The following is a 6000-nucleotide window of genomic DNA, read 5'->3' on the forward strand; positions in this document are numbered from 1 at the left end:
TATGAACAAAATGGATTTTGGCATTATCAGCTCTCATTATAAATTTATAATGCTCTCATAGATACTGTTTAGGAAACTCAATAAAAAATTAGAAAAAGAAAAAAATATAGACAGTGGGTAGGGAAGTCGTGTCTTCTTTAGGGTTAGTATTGTACCTTATATAGAGAGTTCCTTGCCTTGAGTTCTAAGTTAGCTTGTGCCGAGCACGTGCCTCCTGTGATGTCACAGGTAACCGCTTTTAGGTCTGATATTATCTGTGACTATTGTCGAGTGCCGAGCAAGTGACCAAGCCACGTGGCCGGACCGATGGCGGTTCCACGTGGTTGGGTGGGACAGCCCAACGTTGACGTGTCGCGACCAATCCATATGCAATTCTCGAGGATCCGACCCGACACCTCAGCCCGCCTGCAGTACCTTGGGCTGGGTGACCCATGTGGTCGTCAATGGGCATTGGCTGTCGAGCCCGACAGGGCATTTCCCTGGCTGGGCCCGTCAGGCGGCCCAAGCTGGCCGACCCGCTCTCCAGCCCACTACAGTGTCTTTTCGATTTATTTGACAAATCCTAGAACCAAACTGAGCTAAATGTTTTCATATCTTTCCGTCGTTGTATAACTACGTAATGTACCGATTAATTAAAATAGAAAGCTCTTCTGACTTGTTTCTCTTGATGACTTTGAATATGCAGAAAACTACTTGTCGTTATAATATTAGAACTGAAACAGATCAGCCAGGTAAGTTCTAACGATTTGGGACTATAAGTAATAACAAATCAAATATTTTCCTTCCTCCTAAAAGTCTTCCTCCTCCGCCTCGTCTTCGGCCGGCTCCTCTCATACCCAACTAAAAATGGTTCTTGTTCTTCTGAACTTCGTTTTCTCAGCCGTGACTGCTATAACAAACCTTCTTTCTCGCTTGATCCTTACAGCAACAGCATGCTTTCTCGTGTTGGTGATCCGGGCGTTGAAACTTTCAGGTGGAGCGATGAAAATCGCGATAGAACAACTCTCCAAGGGCATCAAATCGTTTACCGAGTCTTTCTTTGTTTCTTTGGTGGAAGTTATAGGCAATATCTTTTCCACCCTCTTTGATCTTATCAAGGAAGGGATTTCAGTCTCTGCGGATGCTATCGGGTCGGCACTCGGAGTACTGATGGAGCAGACAGGGAATTCAATTGTTGGGTTATTGAAAGGTTTGGCTCTGGCTTTTGAAGGGTTTGCAGGGATGGTTTCAACCATAATAACGGATTTGTGGAACAACATCAACGACGCTACAGGATACGTAACTAAAAATGCTTGATTTTTCTTTCCTGTTTTGGGTGCTGTTCGGGCTTTTATGCCCTTTTTTGGGGTGCAAATATTAGTTGTATAAAACATCAATAGTTTAAATCAAAGTTTTTATCATCTCTCTCTTCGAGTGAGAATTTTCCATTTTTGCTGCATTTTTTTTTCCATAAGGAAACTGATATTCGCGTTCCATTTTTTACTAATGGCGCTCCAATTTTAATGTTAAGTTACTAGTAATTTTATGAACAAAGTGAAAGCCATCGGTAAAAAGTGGAGTGTGAATATCAATTTCCTTTTCGTAACTAAGATGTCCGAACCATTTTACGCAAGATTTGTTGTTAGGTTCATTGGGATATACTTATAACTTCCGATGTAGCACCGTACCATCACCTACAATAAGAAACCATAGTGATCACATGACTCGACCACTAAAATTATTGCCAATCGTATAATGTATAAGCTCGGAAGAATGCGAGGATCTGAAAACGTACCCACCTCCTGAGAGTTTTGAGCCAGCAGTTATTTTTTTTTATAATAATCAATTGTTCGGACAAGTTTACACGTACCTTAACTAATACGGAGACTGTAATTCTATCGTTCACTAGCGGGGGACCACTTAAAGCAAGATCAAATGCTCCCCGAAAAGGTTTCAAACTTGAGAATTTAATAGAGATCAAAACCTCAAAGTCTCAAATCTTGACTACTAGGCCAACTTCTTGGGATTTGAGTCAATTGTTGTATTTGTTGGGAAAAATTCGGAGAACAATTTCATTGATAACAATACAATTACAAGATTGAAACAAGTTACAGATTACAATAACAGTAGACAGGATAGAAAGACGAGATACAAACAGATTTTTGGATCAAGAACCAAGTCCTGTGTGATACCACAGTCTCCTTAAGAAAGATTCGCCGCCTACCGTGGGTGTTGTAGGTTGCGTCGGCGACTTCCTCCCAGGGTTGGCTTGGCTAAACCGCAAGCCATCGGAACATCACCGTCGACCGCCTTGGCGAACTGACTACCGCATGCCCCACTCTCTCAAGAACGAATATAAGAGTATGCTTGAATGTGGTGAATTTGCTTGTGCCTTCTCCAAAACGTGAGCCTCCTTTATATAGAGTGAAGGGGCATGAGAGTTGAATGTTGCCTTCAATTGCTGATATGAATTCAGCCAATGAATTCAGTCAATGAGTGAGAGAGGTTACTGATCAATCCCAATTCGGTAGTCGTTGAAGTTTACCAAACGGCCGTCAAATTCAATTATTTATCAACCGGACTACAACTAAAGATTTGCATAGTATAGTGAGGAAGTCCGAGTCGATTCACAGGGAGTTCGAATATAGCTTGTTCGGATTAGATGTAAGGGTTTTCGGCGCTTAGGCGGCCAACTTTTAGTTTTCCTTTGAAATGAGAAAACACTAAGGAAAAATACTAGAAAATGAGTTTGAACTAAGAATTAAAAATGGCAAGGCAATGGAGTTACTAACGCCCGTAACTTAGGCCATCCAACAATTCTCAACGAAAACACGGTTGAATCGCACGGCATAGGCTATCAACCGGAAGATTTTGCTAATGAAAATGGTTAGACTTGATATAGAGTTTGAACAACAAGCTTAACACAAGGCGTGACATCGCTCCCGGAACCATATGAGCGAGGACATGATCACCGGAGATTAACAACGCCAAGACTTGCATTCAAACTAAATATCAAGGTCAAGAACTAGAAGTATGGTTTGGAAAGCGAGCAAGTTCTTCGGTTCTTTTGGCAAACACGAGTCAAGACATAGCTCACGAAACCATATGAGCGAGCATATGATCACCGGAGGTTAACATCGACAAGTTTTGTTACATAAAAGGCGAACCACTCACATTTCCAAACCAAACCTCAAGTTGAGAAAGACAAGATTAACCAAAGTCGCGAGGCGTTATTCACCCCATGGCCAAGCCTAAATGACTACTCACACCTAAAGAAAAGACTAGAAAACATGCTAAAGGAAGAAAACATGATTAACCGATAGAAATGAAAATAAACTTGGTTTAAAGAAGAATCTAGTCCGTAGCTACAACATTAATACACGACAAATTAAACGAAACCAAATACTTACTTGAGTTCTTGACAAATTAAAGTCAAAAGCTTGAAAGCACAACAATGGAGAAAGACTATCCTAAGCTAACTACTTACTCCTTTTACAAGTGAGAGAGAGAGGAGTATTTATACAAAAAGACTCTCTCTCTCCTCCAAAATATCCAGAAACACACCAAAAGTAGAAAGTTGCCACTTATGGAAAGTTAAAAATTGTCAAAAAGTAAGTCGGTAAGCCTCCCGTATCGATACTCCAATACCGTATCGATACTGAGCTGTTGCTTGAATTCCAAAATTCCCTGTAGAGGAACCGTATCGATACCCAGATAACCGTATCAATACGCTGAAGCCTTCAAAACTCTCTGTTTCAATGAAGTATCGATACTCCAGAATCCGTATCGATACGCTGAAGGTTGGATTTATGACTACCTTCTGTTTTGAAACCGTATCGATACTCCAAAATCCGTATCGATACGGTTCTGCTTTCTGGCAGATCAAGTCCTTCGTGCCCCGATTTGACACCTGATGGCCCATGGCACGCTCCAGACACTCCCGAACTCGGATTTAGGTGTCCTTGGGACCGTTAGAAAGCTTGTCGAGTCTACTTTCTAACCCAAGTGGTTTGGTTTAAAAGTAATTTATACATAAAAAGTTATGACAATTCTACCCTCAGCTGGTCGGAAGATAAGTAGCTTTGGTAAAATCCTCACTTCTCCTTCAATTCCCTTGACCTTTGGGCGACCCGAGCAACCTCCAAACCATCTCTTCATGACTCTTCGGGCACCACAACGTGGTGGCATGTGGCCTTGAGTACTTGGTTGCACCCGGAGCATTCCTTGGCATTCAAACGCGCCTTATTTATACGAATTACCTGAAACATACAAAAACTTACCTTACGTGCAATATCGCTATATAAGCTAAATAAACACAAGTTAAAACAACATAAAATGGGACTAGTCGCACCAAATATCTGCAATATTGGGTGCTCATCAGTTACAGGAATCAATACTCCATCATGGTGAGGGTTACGGGAATTACAGAATATCATACATCAATACGTTTATTGATTGTGGTGCGTTAAGATTCAACGAGTCCGGAACGCTCACGGTTGCCTCGAGAGACCCTTCGGTTTGCCCCGATTTCATTCATCTGAAATTCTATAAATTTCCAACAGTATTCATCGTGAAATAGTTTCAGATTTGAAAATTCTCAGGTGCTATCAATTCTTTTAGGATTGTGATTTTGGTACTTCAAAAATTGATAGAGAGGCTCCAAAATTGAACTGTATTAATACACAAAACAATGTCGTTTTGGAGCCTCTCCATCAATTTTTTTGGAGTGCTAAAATTAATTTCCTTCTTTTATTGCCAATCTATATGAAGCATTTGCTCTGATTTCAAGTTGGGTCCTGTTAAAATCAATTTCCTTCTTTTATTGCCAATCTATATGAAACATTTGCTCTGACTTCAAGTTGGGTCCTTGCTAGTGGACGGTTGAGTTTATGGCTTCAAAATTAGTCGAGATACGCGTAAGGTAGCCCGGGCATCGGGTTATAAAAAAGGAAATGTCTACATACATGACATCATTAGAGCATCTCCAACCCATACTCTATTTTTTCATTTTGAAGGAAAAACATTCTCCAACCCATCTTCTAAAACTCTCCTCAATTTTGGAAGATGAACTTTGATCCTCTAAATATAGAGGATGAAGGAAAAAATAGAGGATCTCCTCCAAATATGTGTTGGAGTTGAGAAATAGTGTATTAGGTTGGAGTTGAGATAAATAGTACAATCCTTTAAATCTACTTTTCAAATAAAATAGATTAATTTGATTCTCTCAAATAAAGATTTAGAGGATGTTGGATTGGAGATGCTCTTAGGAACTCTTCATGCGCAACATTTGACATTTCGAATGAGATGACCGATGCCAACAAAATTTTGCGAGTGCACATTCGCTACAAGAACCACTGAATAAAAATCGATTCTATGTTGCAACAACATGCACGTCGTTTTTTTTTAATTTATAATTAATTACTCGGACCAGCTTATGCACGCCATAACTAATACAGAGATTGTAATTCCACCGTTCACTAGCGGGGACTCACTTAAAGCAAGATCAAATGCTCCCCGAAACCCTCAAGTCTCAAATCTTCACCACTAGGCCAACCCCCTTAGAGTATGTATTTCATTGTGAAATACAGTATCTGTCTCAGGTTTTAAAATTCTCAGGTGCTATCAATTCTTTTGCTGCTAATCTATATGAAGCATTTGCTTGGACTTCAAATCCTGCCAATGGACGATTGAGTTTATGGCTACCAAAAGTAATCGAGATGTGCGGTAACTAGTCCGGATATTCAGTTATAAAAAAGGAAATCTCTTTATATATGACATCATTAGGAACTCTTCATACGCGACGTTTGACATTTCGAATGAGATGACCCATGTCAACAAAATACTACCACTGAACAAAAATCGATTCTGTGTTGCAGAAACATACACGTCGGTATGAAAGGTGCTTTTGTTTGCAAATTGCAATAATGCGCCACCTCAAAACAGCAAATTCTGAACAAAAAACGATGAAAATTCAACCTTCGCTTTGTCATCCCTACCAAAAAAGGAAAAACCTTTTGCTCT

This window comes from Rhododendron vialii, chromosome 1a, assembly GCF_030253575.1.
Source record: "Rhododendron vialii isolate Sample 1 chromosome 1a, ASM3025357v1".
Taxonomy (NCBI): Eukaryota; Viridiplantae; Streptophyta; class Magnoliopsida; order Ericales; family Ericaceae; genus Rhododendron; species Rhododendron vialii.